At 37.2% G+C, this 18,838-nt stretch overlaps 1 long non-coding RNA gene across 1 annotated transcript in view; it reads right to left on the bottom strand.

The window, feature by feature from the left end:
- Nucleotides 1-18,838, bottom strand: part of LOC135365441 (uncharacterized) — a 176,635-nt gene that overhangs the window by 43,931 nt on the left and 113,866 nt on the right. The window lies entirely within an intron of this gene.

The following is an 18,838-nucleotide window of genomic DNA, read 5'->3' as shown; positions in this document are numbered from 1 at the left end:
GACAGGGCTCTGTGACTAATTCCAGACAATAGGTTTTAAGGCAAAGTGATATATGTAATTTACTGGCAGAGATGACATTAAGTCCATGTGTAATTTCAGTCTCTGTTCTCCAGCCATGAAGATTACCTGATACATCGGATGCAGATAAAAGGTTGTGAAACATACATCTACGGTCTTTTTTTTTTTTTTAAGATTTTATTTATTTATTTATTTATTTATTTATTTATTTATTTGAGAGAGACAGAGACAGAGAGCACAAGCAGGGAGAGGGGCAGAGAGAGAGGGGGAAAGGGAAAAATCCCAAGCAGACTCCCCACTGAGCACGGAGCCCAACACGGGGCTCCATCCCAGGACCCTGAGATCATGACCTGAGCTGAAGTCTGATGCTTAACCGACTGAGCCACCCAGGCGCCCCCGCTATAGTTTTTAAATGGCCAGATTAGGAACACCTTGAACCTAATAAATCTGTGAATATTTTCTATTATTTCACCAGTGGTTACGTTAACCTTCTCCCTCTAGTTGGAGAGAGAGATTAAGTTTCATGAAACTGTCTTAATGTATTTAAAGAGCTTTTAAAAATCAAACTGTAAGTACTGGCTATATAATGACCTAACCAAAAGAAGCTAGAGATATTAAAAGGACATCAGAAAATAAGTTCATAAGATAGTCAAGGAAAGCATTGCTTCTATTTTTGTATTTTTGTACTATTTGAGGTAATGTGAAAACTTTATTATCTCTGTGATGCTGTTTTTATTTTAACAGAAATGATCTTCATACATTTATGCTGTTGGCTATATAAATGGAGCAATTAAAGAATGTACCAAAGCATCAATGTTAAAATAATTAAATAGCTATGATCATAGTCAGTGAGAATGAGTCAAAAACTTCAACAAAAGTCACATACCTAATGAATATTTTATTCCTTAAAATATACACATAAGTTTACTTGGATAAATAAAAGCGAGTTCCTGGATATCGCAGAGACATGAGTAGCACGTTTGGGAAATTCAGACTGAGCTAGTATCTTTGGCTGTCTAAACATAATGAGAGGGCGGCATTCCGAACTCAGCTATGCCAGAAACAAAGTGAGAGAGAAAATGAAACAATTTCCAGTACTTTTATTTTAAGTCTTGGTTTCAAGGCCGTCTTTTGGAAATCTACAGTGCTATATATGTGAAGGTTGTATAGCATTCACGAGTAATGGATTGAAAAATCTCTTTGAAAACCTCTAATTTGTTTCAAAGTCCCTGTGAGTCACTGTCAAACTCAGGGTTAGGCTAGGTTGTACTATAGTTGAGAAATGATGAGCTAATCCCCCTTTGCATTGGTCTGTGAGGGCTTCCATAACAAAATACCACAGGCTGGCTGGCTTAACCAACAGAAGTTAATTTTCTCATAGTTCTGGCGGCTGGAAGTCCAAGATCAAGGTGTTAGAAGGTTTGGTTTCTCCTGGGGCCTCTCTCCTTGTCATGTTAGATGGCTGTCTTCTCCTTGTGTCCTCACATGGTCTTTTCTCTGGGTTCTCACCTCCCTGGTGTTTCTTCCTCTTTCCATAGGGACATTAGTCATGCTGTATTGGGCTGAGGCTCACCCATATAACCCCACTGAACCTTAATTATTATTTCTTTAAAAACATGTCTCCAAATATAGTCACACACAGGTTTAAGGCTTCAACATATGAATTTGTGAGGAGGAACACAATTCAGTCCATAACACCCTTCAAATAAAATATTAAGAAATCTGCTCTGATCTTCAAAATCAGAAGAGCTGTAAAAGCACTTCTCCATGTTATGTTTTAGCATACTTCACATATTCACCAAGAAGCACACATACAATCATAAGAATGGTATATAAATACATTGGATATTTAAGAAATAATGGTTATAATTGTAAGGATAAAGAGGCAAAGTCATTTTGAAACATGAGATTCTAGATTCCCAAGAAAGTTTTTCCTACAGGCCCTCACCGTGGGTAGCAGACGCCGTCAGCGCTCTGGCCACAACTCCTGGATCCTTCAATGTGCTCCAGTGGACTTGCAGTCACTAGTATCTGCACATGTATTCCTGAGGGCTTTTGTTATCGGAATGGAGGAAAGCTCTATCCAAGCAGACAAAAAATTCTGAAAAATTAGCTGTCTCATTCTACCTCCCCCGCATTTCTCACATAGGCTCTCAGGAGCTGGAATAATTCTTAGATATGTGCTTAGCAGTTTCCTGAGTTCCCTGTGGGATTAAACTCCAGGTGTTTTCTGTAGTAGATGGTTTAATAGTGTACCCTCTGTTGGTTGACTTGCCTGTATCTCTCTCCAGTGTCTCCTGTATCCCACAGGTACTTGCACTTGAATCCTTGCAGCAGAGCCTTCTCCTGGGAAAACCCAATATAAGACCTTATGGTGAACCAAAAGATCAAGTTTTCTACCAGGACAGATGCATGTATTACATGAGATGTTCTTGCTGGTGGGCCTTCTAATTTAGGAGTGTAGGTCATTTTTTTTTTTTTCTAGACACTGATGGCATGTGAACATAAGGTGAACGTTTTCTGATTAGAGTGGATAGAGTTGCCACTTCTCTGTACTTTCTGGAAGAATCGATTATTTATTTAGGTTTCTCTGAATTGCTAACCTGGGAGAACCAAAGGCATATCAATGGAGCTGTCAGTAAAGATGAAGAAGATTGAAAGGGGAAGATCCAAGGTAGAGACAGCTCTTAAGGAGAATGGAGTAAGAAGACATAAGCCCGGGAAGGAGGATTTAAAAGGGCATAAACAACAGTACACTGGAGTGGGCTCCTTAATTAAAATTAAAATTAAATTATATAGTTAATTAATTAAAATTAAAAATTAAATTAAAATTAAAAATTAAATTATATAAAGATAATTAAATCTCACATGCAAAACAAAGTTAATAATTAAAAATTAAATTATATAAAGATAATTAAATCTCACATGCAAAACAAAGCTAATAATCATTACTCCCTTATTATTGCTATTTTCTGTGTTCTTGAGGTTTTCTGTCTATTGTATTTAGAGAGTGGAAATACTATAATGGTGTGTATGGCTGCATCTCTTTTCAACTTTGCAGTCAGTGATAGCTTGTTGGTAGCCTGAAATGGGATATGCTGGGATATTGCTGTCAATCAGAACTGTTTTTGTTTTTTGGGTTTTTTTGTTGGAGAACCAGTTATTAAACATTTACCAGCATACTACTGACGACAAGGAAAAATCTTCATGTAACTGAGTATTCTGAACATAGAAGAGGTAAATTTGGAATGGACACATGAGACTTCTCTGACAGATTGATCACTTGAGCTCAGAACACTGTGTCAGACTTAGTAAACTTGTATAGAACTTCTGTCATCTAAGACCTTTCTGCCTAACCTTTACTCGTCTCTCCTTCCCACAGATCAGACCAACACTATGATATTACAGCTCCCCCAGCCTCCTCCAGCTCTGTTTTCCATCACAGGCATTTTCCCTGATAAATCTCTAACATGCTTGATTCTGTCTTGGTGCCTGCTTCTCAGATGATCTAGATTAACACTTGTGGTTCCAAGGGTGGTCCAAGAAAAGAGTTGGTAAGATTGAGATTCAAGACTTTATCCACTGTCCTGCAGGTGAAAAGGACACCATTGTGGTTGGTAGGTGGGCGTGGGAAATCCCTGGAATATGACAGCAGCTTAACCACTAAAGACCTTGAAAGAATATCTTAGTAGAGAAAAATGACCTTATGGGCAAAATAATGAAAGAATTTAAAACATATAGGGGAGAGGGAAGTCCAGAAATACAGTGGATTTTGCTGGTTATTGAAAAGTTGTACTAATCACATGAAGAGGGAAAATGAGAGATTAAGGGCCTTTGAAACGCAGGCTTGATTTTGATGGCTATTCATGAGAACCAAAGACCCTAACAAAAAGTCCTTGTCCTCTGCAATGGAAGAGGAGCTTGCCAAGCAGCAGGCTGAGGATCTTACTGTTAAAGTTGTAGAGCTGTAGAGACATTATGTGCATGGCAAAAGCAATTCTACTATGTGGACATAAAGGCTCTGATGGGAAAGCCCGGAGCCTGTAATATAAGATGTTAACATCTGGCTGGATGCCCCTATAGAGGTTGGGTCTGCAGCTCCTCTGAACTCCCTAGGCTTGTCGAGGTGATCCACCCTTCCAAAGTTAAGAACTAGCACTTTTACTGTGCTAGAATATCCTGCAGAGACCTCCTCATTGCAAGGCAACAGGCATCTGCTTCAGAAACTGCCTCCATGTTCTGTCCTGACTGCCAGGCCAAAAACTAAGATTAAATTTCAGCATGATGTGAATGGGATTTGTGCTAAGCTTGATATAAGAAAAAGATATTACACATCAAATGATCTTCAAAAGTTAACTCATATGTAGCAGCAGGAGTGAGAATACCTGTTATAAATTTTGAGAGTGCTTAGTAAGGCTAGATAACCAAGAATTCTGTGACGTGGGCTCACTTTCTCAAGACACAGGATCTAACTCCTTGGCAAGGACTCCAGAGGACAAACTTGCTGCTGGGATGACTTAGAAGTCTGGACAAATTGATGGCTGAAATTCAGAAAAGTATAAATGCCTGAGTTTCCTTGGTAGACAGCAGAAGTATTAAAGAAGCTGAAGGAAGTAAGCATGCTGGAAGAGATATATTATGTGGGGCCAGAAGACCCTGCAGAAAATATGTTCCATGAGAAAGCCAGAGGAACACATTATCCACCAAATCCATGAAGAATGTGCTCATAAAAGTTGCACCAGCATCACTAAGAGGTTCAGTGGTAGCTTTTCTATGCAGGTCAGGGGTAATGTTAGGGGAGGCCATTGTAGAGCTAAGTTATCACTATCCATGGAGATGTAGCCACAAAATAATAAAAGCCAGGTGGGGGCACCAAAATATCAGAATCCAGGAGGCAGCAACCACTGTAATGACCAATAAAATTGGATGAACAACCAAGAAGACTCAAATCAAAGGTAAGTTGTGGAGATGGTTGACTATTGTTCTCTAGGCGCAAAATAAATGGATACACACACTGATGCTGCTTAACACCTGCTGATAACCCAAAAAAGGCAAGAATGAAGGAGTAAGACAGAAACACCAGGAAAACATCAAAATTCCTTGCCCTTTGCCAGACTTGAGCAAGTTTTGGTTATCAGATCTAGTATTGATGGAAGAGGGGGCCAGGTCCCTAGGAGAAAGGGGATTGTTGTAGTCAGCTTGTAAACAAGTGACTGGTTCATCCACTCAAGGTATAGTTCTGTATCAGAAGCTCAGTGTCAGTTCTGTTGCTGAAAATTTGGACGTTTAGATGTAGCAGTACCTGGATTAGCCTTGGCAAGTAAAATCCATATCAGCCACTGTGGTCTTCTCATTCATATGACCACCATGCCTGTTCTGGGTGTTCAATGATGGAGAATGGTTAAAGTCAACTGGCAAGTCATCTGTCTGTCTCTTCCAATGGTGAATTCCTTCAGTTGGTCATTAACAGATGAGACAAATATCCCACACTTTAGGTGCTCTTTTGCATGTACATGAACTTGTCTCTACCCTAGACTTCCTTGTGTCTCATCCTTCTGGCCTTTTCCTTCCAGGTCCTTGTTCAGATGGCCAGACCTTTGGCTCTTGCTCAGAAATATATCTATATTCTTATTTCACTCCACTCACATACAAAATAGATAATGAGGCTCATTAGATACATGGCTCAAAGCTCTCCCCATTGGTAAGTTTTTCCTTGCTATTATCTTTCAAGGGCACACCTGAATGAGGTGTAATTTATCAACTACCTAATTATGGCTTGTACTCATGTAACAGACCAACCCATCAGTAAACCAAAATTAGGCTTACAGTTAAAAAATATTTCATGGTCTTATAAATATTATAAATACTCATCTATTCTTCTAGTTCGTCCAAGAAGCATATTCTAAGATGGGATTAAGTGTGTAAAGATGGTATTACACAAGAAATGCCTGAGTCAGAGAAAATAATCCCTCATGCTTCCTCCTCCTGCCGCCCCAGCTGCACACAAATGCACGCACATCCCAAGGACACCCAGTACTGGTGTTTGTGCTTTTAGCCCACTCCAGTCCTTTAACTTCTGGTATCTCCTCTGTACAGCTTCCCTGCCACCCTGAAATTAGCTGGAGTGTGGAAAGTGTGGAAGGGAATACCTCAAACATTCTCCGAAAGGAGAATTCCCACTCAACTCTGACCAATTTCTGAGTGTTCTCATCCTGCCCTGCTGCTCTAGCACCTTGCACAGGGCTTGGCGTAAGGTGGCTGGAAGGATCTGGAAATTGAATTCCCCAAAGGTGGGTCTCTTCAAAACTACTGTTGTATAAGAATTTCCAGAAATTATTGAGGAGGGAGCAGAAAGGGCCCAGAGAATGAATTATGTCCTCAGCTTTGTGCCAGGAGCTCAAGCTTCAGTGTGGGGAGCTCATTCAGCTAGGGCAGTTTCAGACGTGTTTCAGAAGCTATTCTGCTCCTGAAAAATGGCTCACAACCACAGCATGCTAGGCTATGGGGTTTCCTTCACTGGCCCTCAGAATCTACACATATCCCAAGTTTTCTTTCACTTAGTATAAGGCATTTGGATTATTTTCACTTGAGGGTAAGTATTAAAAGGCTGCTATAAACATCCATATACATTTCATTTTATATTGTACATATACCTAGGAGTGGGGTTAAAAAGTCATATGGTAAGTGTGTGCTTAACTTTTTTTTTAAAACAATGGTTTTCAAGTAAACATTGTTTGGAAGCTGCTGCAAATACTTCCTGAAATACTCTCAGTCTATGTTTCTTAAAAGATTGCAGACTGATCCCCTTCATAATATTTTAAGTACAAGGAAACCTCAATTCCTTGTTTGCACTTATCATATTTTTACCTTTTGACTGGCTTTACCCATTTATTCTGCCCCAAACCCCTGCCTCTGGTAACCACCAACCTGTTCTCTGTATCTGTGAGCTATTGGTTTATTTGTTTAGATGCCACATATGAGAGAGATCATAGGGTGTTTGACTTATGTCATTTAGCATAATGCCCTAGAGGTCCATCCATGTTGTTGCAAATGGCAAGATTTCATTCCTTTTTTATGGCTAAGTAATATTTCATCGTATATATAGACCATGGTTTCTTTATCTATTCATCCATCCATGGGCACTTATGTTCTTTTGTAATTTGGCTATTGTAAATAATGCTTCAGTGAACATGGGCATGCATCTGTCAGAATTAGTGATTTCTTTTTCTTCAGATGAATAGCCATGAGTGAAATTTCTGGATCATATCGTAGTTCTATTTTTAATTTTTTGAGGAACCTCCATACTGTTTCCATAGTGGCTGCACCAGTTTGCATTCCCACTAACAACCAACGCTTGTTATTCCCTGTCTTTTTGATCATTGCTACCTAACACATGTGAGGTGATAGCTCACTGTGGTTGTGATTTTCATTTCCATTATAATTAGTGTTGTTGAGCATCTGCTCATGTACCTGTTGGCCATCTGTATGCCTTCTTTGGGGAAATGTCTATTCAGATCTTCTGCTCATTTTTCAATTGGATTGTTAGCATTTTTTTTTTTTTTTGCCATTAAGTTGTATGAGTTCTTTTTTTTTTTTTTTAAGATTTTATTTATTTCACAGAAAAAGACACAGTGAGAGAGGGAACACAAGCAGGGGGAGTGGGAGAGGGAGAAGCAGACTTCCCGCTGAGCAGGGAGCCCAATGCGGGGCTCGATCCCAAGACCCTGGAATCATGACCTGAGCTGAAGGCAGACGCTTAATGGCTGAGCCACCCAGGCCCTCTGAGTTCTTTATACATTTTAAATATCAGCCTCTTATCAGATATATGATTTGCAAATGTTTTCTCCCATTCAGTAGTAGGTTGCCTTTTCACTTTTTTGATGGTTTCTTTTGCTGTGCAGAAGCTTTTTAGTATTCTATAGTCCCTGTTATTTATTTTTGCTTTTGTTGCTTTTCCTTTTGGTGTTAGATTAAAAAAATAATAATCTCTAAGGCCTGTGTCAAGGAGTTTACTGCTTGTGTTTTCTTCTAGGAGCTTTATGGTTTCAGGGCTATGTTCCAGTATTTACTCTATTTAAAGATAATTTTTGTATACAGTGTAAGATGGTGGTTAAGTGATCAAGTTTGATTCTTTTGCATGTGGCTGTTCAGTGCCCCAACACCACTTATTGAAGAGACTGTCTTTTCCTTATTGTATATTCTTGGCTCCTTTGTCATAAATTAATTGATTATATATGTATGGCTTTATTTCTGGGCTCTCTATTCTGTTCCATTGACCTATATGTCTGTTTTTATGCCAATATAATAGCCAATATAATGCTGTTTTAATAAGCTCCATGCCCAGCATGGAGCCCAAGGTGGGGCTTGAATTCATGACTCTGAAATCAAGACCTGATCTGAGATCAAGAGTCAGATGCTTAACCAATTAAGTCACCCAGGTGCCCCATAATACTGTTTTAATAACTATAGCTTTGCAATATAGTTTGAAATCAGGGAGTGTGATTCCTCCAACTTTGTTCTTCTTTCTCAAGATTTTTTGACTATTCATGGCTTTTTGTGGCTCCTTACACATTTCAGGGTTATTTGTTCTATTTCCTTGAAAAATGACACTGGAATTTTGATAGGGATTGCACTGAATCTGTAGATTGCTTTGGGTAGTATGAACATTTCAATAATATTAATTATTCCAATCCATGAGCACAGAATGTCTTCCCATTTATTTGTGTCTTTTTTTATTTCTTTTATTAATGTCTTATAATCTTCAATATATAGCTCTTTTACCTCTTTGTTTAATTTTATTCTTAGGTATTGTATTCTTTTTGATGTATTTAACTTTTTAAAAGGAAATGGCCCCTCTACACCCAGAATCCTTGTATAGTAGAACTCCAGGCCTTTCTGGGCTAACAGTATATGTGAAGGAATTCTAATCTAGGATATTGGGATGATAACGAAGCTACTGGAGTGAAAGAAGTAGCAGATATAAAGGATGAATAATGGATAATTCTTTTATGGGTGAAATTGAGAACAAAAATGGATGGGGTTCATTGTAAAATGAAAAGTTTGACTTGTCTTATCTCTTCAGTGACAGAAATAAGGATAGCTAACTATAGCTATTTTTGGATGTGTGAGAGGAAAAAAAGAGGGTTTTTTCATAGCTTCTCACACTGTCTGCATCCACTAAAGATGAATGATGCAGCTCAGATTAACAAAGTACCTTGCATAGAATACTGAAGGCATAGAATATTTCTTGCTGTGGAGAGTAAGGATAAGGATTGATTATGGATAAATCAAAGAGTAGAAGGTGTTATAAGACCCTAAAATATTTAGACATCAAACATTTTTTAATGGGAAAAATCAGCAAAGATATAGAGGAAAGCAGAACAAAACAGACAGCAAGAGTCCTGGTAAGTAATCAGTGGCCAAGAGATCTTCAGGAGTTCAAGGCTGCACAAAAACTCCTAATACTACTAATCTGGATACCAATTAGGATTCATGCCACCTTTCTCAGACCTAGAACATATTTTCTGACTGCTGTTAAGGTTTACCTAACCCAAACATTGAAACAAACAGATGCAGCAACTAATGATAGCCAATATTGTCTTTGTGTATGTAGATGATAGAGCAGGAGCTCTGTTCTACATTCAGAGGTGTGCATGCTTCAAATCTTAGTCCTGCCACTCTTAGCTCTATGGCTTGGATCTTGTTACTTCAATTATCTCATTCTGTGTTTACTTATCTGTAAAACTGGAATAGTGATATCTACCTCAAAGTATTAATGCAATAACTAGGTGAAATAACATAAACAGAACCATTTTTCAATAAATATCACTTCCTTGAATTATCTCAAAATATTAACATGATTGAAGTACTAATTTCTAGAATTTCCAGTACTAAAATCCAGAATTTCTGTTTGGAGTGTTTGTAGACCCCAGTCTGGATGGAAGCTTGGAGGCTAGGAAACTTCTCCTGGGGCTGTGTTTCTATAGCAAGCATACTGTTTTTTTCACAGATGTTATATTTATTTGGGTTCTCTTTGATGGGTTGCATAGCTAGAAATAAGAGGGAGTGCTAAAGCATCACTCAGTCTGCAAGCCTCCCGTTGGCATTGCTATTGATGATAAAGTTTGTTGCTTGGTGAAATGGGCCATATCTCACTATTTTTATAGACCCTAGCTGGTAGTAAATGAGTGTAGCTGTCAAAGCTGATGGTTATAGTTATACTGCATGGTTGCTGAGAGCCCAGGCTGGTGACAACTATTAAATCATCCTGTAGACAAAGATTCCAAGGGGAAGATGGTAGGTCAGAGGGCTGCTTATTAAATCTCTGAGATCATAGTTTTCTGTGTCTCACTGGAATTCACAAGCCTCAATGACTATAGCTAATAGGCCTGTATTTTCTCCACAACCCTTTCTAGGAGCATACAGAAGAGTGAGTGAGCAATCTCTGACTGGGATTCTGTTTTATGAGCAGTCCTTGGGTCTTTGTATATACACTCATAAGGTAAGAAATTCCCCCTCTGAAAGCAAATCACAGGCTCTACAGTATATGGTCAAAGTTTAACTTCAAAATGAGATAAAAACTGTCTTGTAAAACCTATGTGTAGAATTTGAATGAATCAGACATTTGGGAAAATCTAAGTATCAAGGAACAGTTTACCAATCCTGCCCCAGGAAGAAAACAACTGTGATAATACAGAATCTGAATTTTATCACTTATCTGCAAGGTTAGCTTTTTAATAAGGATTGTGTATTATAAAAGAAAACTGGGTGGCTCAGTTGGTTGGCTGTCCAACTCTTGATTTCAGCTCAGGTCTCTATCTCAGGGTGGTGAGTTTAAGCCCTACATTGGGCTTCACACTGGGTGTGGAGTCAGCTTAAAAAAAAAAAAAAAGAAAGAAAAGGAAATACTCATATACACATACATTCATGCCATTTAAGGCTTTGTAATAGGGGCATCACAGGGTAATTGAGCAGGAACTAGGAGTTGTGTGCTTAACATCTAGTTGCCTATAGCAACCAGAAGAAAATACCTAATGTTTCAGGGATTTTGTTCTACTTTTATTGTTGCCTTGGGGCAATTGACCAATTCTGGTGCTTTCATAAATAGATTGTAGACATTTTTGACCTTTCTCCTTTGCCCCTTTTCCTCTTCCTTATCTTTCTGATATGAAAAGTCTTTTTTATGATACTTCCTGATTTTTTCCAGTTTTCTCAAGCAAGATTTTAAAAATCCTTAAAATGAATTGGATTATTAAGTGGATGTGACTCAGAAGTTTGTCATCGTGATGTCTGCCAAACTGTTTAGGCTTATTTAATAGGCTAAGCAAATATCCACTCACTTTTTCCCCTCACTATTTCATGAATCTCCCCCCTGAAACTGAGCTCGGTTATGATGATGAATGATCCCAGGTAAAGGAGTATGGCCAGCTGTATACAATGAACTTCAAAGGAACATTCAAAATACATTTCAATGCATTTAAACTCCTGTTTATATTAGTAATAACTGGATGTCTGGATAATTTTTCTTAACGAGTATATACAGTCTTTCTCTGTTGATAGTTTTCAACTTGTTCCGATTGATTTTCTCTTTTCCATTCATTATAGTATATTTTTAAAGACCTTTTCAGGGGTGCTTGGGTGGCTCAGTCATTAGGCGTCTGCCTTTGGCTCAGGTCATGATCCTGGGGTCCTGGGATCGAGCCCCACATAAGGCTCCCCACTCGGTGGGAAGCCTGCTTCTCTCTCTCCTACTCCCCCTGCTTGTGTTCCCTTTCTCACTGTGTCTCTCTCTGTCAAATAAATAAATAAAATCCTTAAAAATAAATAAAAATAGATAAAGACCTTTTCACTTTACAGTATACCTTTTTTTCTTAATCTACAACTACATTTTTGGATTTCTTGCATGTAGCCAAAATATCACTTATCTTTGAATCCTAAGAACTCATCAATTCCTAACCCATTAAGGATACGCAACTGATTTTTGACTAGTATTTAAATCAATTAACAAAATAATTTTATATTTTATCCAAAGGAAATGCAAATTCAAAGCAATAATAATAACAACTCATCAAGGTTTCATTCAAAGTAATATTCAATTATATTTTGGTCAATTATTTCTCAATTAAATTATGACACTGAACCTTGTTAATTGATGACAGCCCACTGAGCAAAGTTGAGAATGTTGAAAGGAGAGGTTTGCATTGGTGAGAAATTAGAATATTATCTTTTGCATAGTACAGTGATGAGCAGTTAATGAAGAATAGGGTTGCTTTCAGAAATACGAACAGAAATCTGACTAATGTACTTGCTTATTTTCTTCCTTTCTATTACATCTGGTACCAAGATGATGTTCATGGTGCACTATCAACGTCACAGTGGCTGGGTATTGTTGCTGTTGTTATTTTGTAGTAGCAGTAACAATGGACTCAAACCAGTTCATCTATATTCTCTTCCTCTGTATGGTTTGTGACCAGAGGAGATAGTGTATGAGATTAACTATATAGACTTTGCCCACAGATAGAACAAATCTAAATGTTCAAAATAGCATTCAAATAGTGACCTCACTCTTATCTTGTAAAACCAAGACAATGATTTTGACTATGTATCAATTCTCTTTGAAAATAGTGCTCATAATGTTATGGCTTTAGAAGAAAATAAGCAAATGAATAATAAATTTCAGTACATATAAGAAGTACAATTCTTAAAATGCCGTAAGAAACACTGAAGACATGATCTATTAGGAAAATATTTGGAATACTTATACAGGCAATGGGTGAATTGTTTGAATTCACAGAGTCTACCTAAGCCCAATCTAATAGAAATATTATATTTATTACGTATAATATATATTATATATGCATATAGGAAGAGCAGAATAGAAATATTATATGTATATATGTAATATGTATATAATAACACAAGAGAAAAATAATAGAAATATGATTTGAATAAATAAGTCTCAGAAAATATACAAATGCACAAACAAATAAACGGTAAATTCTACTTAAAACTAAAGGACTACAAAACAAATCAGAAAAGTGATTTTTTAAATCTGTAAATATGTTGTCAAAAAATATATTTGGCATTATTTCTTATAGGAAAGAAATACTTTCATACTTTGTTGGTAGGAGAATAAACTGGTGTCATATGTTTGGAGAGTAATCTGATATTTAACAAAACCAAAGTCCACACAGATTTTGACATATTTTTAGTGATTCATTTCATAGTCATTCTTACAAAAGAACACCACGATACAATAAACCTTATGTCAGCATTTTTAGTTGTTGGAAAAACCTGAAAATATCTTCAATTTCCACCAATTAACCCAGTTAGGTCCTAGGTTTTGCCTGTCCCCTTGCTGGTTTTCTGTTAGCTTAGCACTTGCCACTCTTAAAAATATCCTGGTTAGGTGATAAATTATGTGGTCACTCCTCCAATATGGAAATAGTTAATTTAATTATGAAAGAGAGTACAGCACTCAAGGATGTAACTTTCCATTTTATACCTTTCTATACTATTTGAATTTTTGCCATGTGTATTTACTACTTTTTTTCTTAGAATCTTTTTTGTAAAGTGTGTGAAACTTATTCTCTGAAATTCAATGAATGGGAATAAACTTTTTTTTTAAGATTTTTATTTAGAGAGAGAACACGTGCATGCAAGCAGGGGAGGGGCAAAGGCAGAGCGAGAGACAGAGAATCTCAATCAGACTCCCTGCTGAGCGAGGAACCTGACATGACACCGGGCTCAATCCCATGACCCTGAGATCATGACCTGAGCAGAAATCAAGAGACGAACACTTAACCGACTGAGCCACCCAGGCACCCCAGAGAATAAACTTTTTTATATTCCTACACAAACTATTGAGAATCACTGTTTTTATGGTTACTTTCAGTGGAGATAAAAATCCCTGCTGAACCTTGAGATACTAATCCTCTGATTTTGATGCAGACAAAATTCTAGTGAATTAGCTTTTAACTGTTTTATGAGGAACTGTGGTTTATTCTGTATAAGACAATATCAAAATCTCTTAGTTTGGTGTTAGTATAATGTTTGTGGATTTCATAAGCAGTGTGTTAATATTTGCTGAATGAAGAAATTTTATGCCTGAAACAATGTTCTTTTTTTTTTTTTTTTTTTTTTAGATTTTATTTATTTATTTGACAGAGAGAGAGAGAGAGAGGGAACACAAGCAGGGGGAACAGCAGAGGGAGAGGGAGAAGCAGGCTTCCCGCAGAGCAAGGAGCCCGATGCAGGGCTCGATCCCAGGATCCCGGGATCATGACCTGAGCCGAAGGCAGACGCTTAACCGACTGAGCCACCCAGGCGCCCCTGAAACAATGTTCTTAATTTGAGCTTAGGTCATTTAGTGCTAAGTACTATGCTGAAAATCAGAAGACATAATTAAAAAGAAAGTCTCAGCAACCCTTTAATGTGAAACAGACTAGAATTGAAAAGGATAAAATGGCAGGGAGGCTCTTTCACAAGCCTACATATTGTTAAATGTGCAGGTGCCAGAATTGGGTTGCTAGTGCTCAAATCCTAACTCTTACCACTTGCAAGTTATGTGACTTTGGGCAAATTAGTTAACTTCTCTATATCTGATATTCTTCATCTATAAAATCAGGATAGTAACTATTATGAACTTCATATATGTGTCCATCCCAAAATTTATACATAGGTCATTAGGTCATGAGGGTGGAGCCTCCATGATGTTGTATTAATGCCCTTATAAGAAAATGCCAGAGAGCTAGCTAACTTGCTCTTTCTCTCTCCATCCTCAACCTTCTGAAAACCAAGAAGAGGGTTCACACCAGGAACCTAATCATCTGGCATCTTAAACTTGGACTTCCTAGGCTCCAGAACTGTAAGAAATAAATGCTGTTTAAGCCACTCAGCCAATGATACTCTATTGGAACAGCCCAAACTAAAACAATAACTGTATTTAATTCATAGGTGTAGTTGTTTTCTATAACTGCTAAAACAAATAACCACAAATTAGTGACTTAAAGCATCAAAAATTTATTATACAAATATATTATACAAATATTGTCTTTTTTTCTGGAATCAGAAGTCAGAAGCGGTTTCACTGAGCCAAATATCAAGGTGTTAGCAGGGCTATGCTTCCTCTGGAGGTTCTAAGGGAGAATCTGTTTCCTTGCCTTTTCTAGCTTCTAGAGCTCCATTTTTTGGCTCATGGCCCCTTCATCCATCTTCAAAGCCAGCAGTACAGCATCTTCTCTCTCTGACCCTGCTTCCATCTGTTTCCACCCATGGCCTTCTTCTTCTTTATGTAATAAAATCTCCCTTTGCCTCCTTTTTCTATGAACATTTATGAGTGTGCTTAGGGTCCACCCATATAATCCAGGATGATCCCCTCATCTCAAAACCCTTAATTTAATCACATCTGCAAAGTCTCTTTTCCACCAATAAGGGAACACTCACAGTTTCCAAAGAGTAGGACTTGAATATCTTTGGGGGACATTATTTAGTCTATAGCAATAGCGTTACTATGAGCACTAAAGGAGATAATAAATGTAAATTTCTTGGCATACGAACTGTTGTCCAACAAATGTTAAATAGTATTGTAATGTTACCAAGTTCTAAGTGGGAAAACAAAAGTAAAAGCTACTCATTTTATATCAGGTCAAAGTGTCCTTTAAGTATAATGACAACCCAGAACATGAAACAAACAAGACATCAGGGAATAGCACCCAGGAAGACTGCCTTTAAACAAACAAACAAACAAACAAACAAGATTACAGTAAAACCTAAGGAAGCAATATACGCATTTTTTTAAAAGAGTAAGAAGTAATTGTGGTAACAGACCACTAGTGAATATTGAATTCTTTAAAATATAAAAGTTATCTGGGGGCACCTGGGTGGCTCAGCCGCTTGAGTGTCTGACTCTTGGTTTCGGCTCAGGTCATGATCTCAGGGTCATGAGATGGAGCCCCCTGTAGGAGTCTGCTTCAGATTCTCTCCCTCTCCCCCTGCCCTTCCCCTGCTCACGCTCTCTATCTCTAAAATAAATAAATCTTTAAAAATTAAAAAAAAAATAAATATAAAAGTTAGCTGAAAATTGTGCCCATTGTGATTATGGAACAGCATATAATGTAATAAATCTCAACAATGTAATATATATATATAATTTAAAAATGGAAGGAGGTGAAGTAGAATGAAATGAACATACTGATTTCCTCATTTCTCTTCTCAGAGATAAGTATGGCCTAATGTTGCCATATGCATCTAACAAAAAAATAATGGCTTTTACTTCAAAATTTCCTATAATCTCATTTTTCCTAAACTATATAGACACATTTGGAGGAAATAATACGTTTTTCTATGGTTTAATATTTACCTAAGCTATTGGAGATCTGGGTTTTTTTTAACTTTTGTTATTGTTCTTATTGTTATTTTAAGTATTCTCCACACCCAACACAGGGCTTGAACTCACAACCCTGAGATCAAGATCTGAGCTGAGTTCAAGAGACTCTTAACTGACTGAGCCACCCATGTGCCCCAAGATCTTGTTTTTTAATCTACTGATAAAGTCAATGTTAATATTAAATTATAGAAGTGTTATCTTATATTGATAAAATTAGTTCATCTATTTAGCTATGATGATTCTATCATCTATCCAAACAAAGAAAAAGGATCATCCTGAATGAAAGAAAAAAATCTTGATGCTAGTTATTTTAGTGTAGCAGAATTTGAGGTTTTATGTACTTTTTGACTTTGCATTTTCCTTTATTATTAATAAGGATTGATTCATAATCATTTCCATGAGCACTATAGAGTTATTGTTTCTTCATTAATGAAAATAACAACTCTCCCAGTACCCAAAATAAAACCTCTTAAGACCAGGGTGGGTCTCCCAGTCAGAATCTAATGTCATTAGTCCGGCCTCATGTTTTCCACATTCTCTAAAGCATTTGATAATACTTACTACCTTTTACTCTCTCTTCTCACTTGACTTACAAAATACAAAAACCAATCTAGTTTTCCTCCCATCTCTCTAGTTGCTTTTTTTCCTTATGTTCTTACTTTTCCCTACACCGGTCTAAATACGGTTTGTTTTTATTTTTCACTCTTTCAAACTACCACCTTGACAAGGTTCTCAAACCTTGCAGCATGTTAGAATTGCCTTGGGATTTAAAATGCAATGCCCAGGATGCTCTTTAATCAACATAGGTTTTCCGGGGCTGGGAACCAGGCATCAGTTTGGTTTGTCTGTTTGTTTTAAAATTTATTTGAGATTCCAATGAGTAGTGACATTTGAGAAAAAAAAAAAGATGACTTTACTATCCAAAGTGTGGTCACCAGACCAGTAATTTGGGCAATACCTGGATACTTGATAGAAATACAGAATCTTGGGCCCCACTTGAGATATGCTAGGACAAAAAGTGTATTTCTGAAGTCCTAGATGATTCATATCCATATGAAAACTTGAAAAGTACTGATGCAGATTACCAGATTGTAGCACTTGATGTTAACTTTTGTCCTGTGCTCTTTCTCTATGTTTCTGCTGTTGTTTGCTTGTGGAGTATCTTTACCTTTATCATCCTATGAGGATTTCACACTCAACTTAAACTTACAATTGAACAAATATTCTTTGCTTTTCCAGTCATGAATTCAGCATTTTTTTCTGAGTCTTTATCCACAAATAATATCTCTGTTCACCCTGCCTTTATACCATCAATATTATACAAATATTGTCTTTTTTTAAAGATTTTATTTATTTATTTGATAGAGAGACAGATAGTGACAGAGATAGCAAGAGAAAGCACAAGCGGGGAGGAGAGGAAGAGGCAGGCTCCTGTTGAGCAGGGCGCCGGATCTGGGGCTCGATCCCAGGACCCTGGGATCATGACCTCAGCTGAAGGCAGATGCTTAACCAACTGAGCCACCCAGGTACCCCCAAATATTGTCTTTTTAAAATTTTTTTCTTTCACACAGTCTCAATGTCCTTTTATAATAGCTCTTCCATATCTCTCCCTCATTCCTTTCCACTTGCACCAGTAATTCACACATAATTATCTCTCACTTGAACTTTTCAGATTGCTTCTTTATATATATTTTATTTAAGTATAGTTGACACAAAATGTTACATTAATTTCAGGTGTACAATTTCTTGATTTGACAAGTTTATACATTATGTTCTGTTCACTAGATATGTGTAGCTACCATCTGTCCCATTACATTGCTGTTACAGTATCATTGACCACATTTTTCATGCTCTGCTCTTTATTCCCATGATTTACTCATTCCATAACTGGAGGCCTGTACTGACATCTCGTCTTAAAAAAAAAAAAAAAAAAAGATTTATTTATTTATTTTAGAGAGAGAGCATGCAAGCAGAGGGAGAGGGAGAAAGAATCTTCAAGCAGACTCCCCACTGAGCAAGGAGCCCAATGCAGGGCTCGTTCACAGGACCCTGAGATCATGACCTGAGCTGAAATCAGGAGTCGGCCACTTAACCAACTGAGCCACACAGGCACTCCAAGATCACTTCTTAACCAATCTTGTTGCCTCAGTTGCTCCTTATGTCAGTTTGTTGTGAACAGTTGGATTAAGTTTCCTAACACACATCAGTATCAACTGGCAAAGAGGAGCACCTAACATTAATAATCTCTAAAAGTGATTTCATATGTTACCTGAGCAACTCACTCAAACTTTAAGGGAGTTATAATCTACCATTTTAACAACCAGATTAAAGTAATTTTCCCATTTTCTGATTTCTTTAGAGATGGAAAATTGGTGAGTCAAATCAAGAAAACATAAAGTCCTTTGAGAGCAAATATAACAATAATAAATTATT

This window comes from Mirounga angustirostris, unplaced genomic scaffold (assembly GCF_029215605.1).
Source record: "Mirounga angustirostris isolate CCGP_5_RB_7025 unplaced genomic scaffold, mMirAng1.0.hap1 SCAF_7, whole genome shotgun sequence".
NCBI classification, from domain to species: domain Eukaryota; kingdom Metazoa; phylum Chordata; class Mammalia; order Carnivora; family Phocidae; genus Mirounga; species Mirounga angustirostris.
This window is presented reverse-complemented; position numbering and strand designations above follow the sequence as displayed.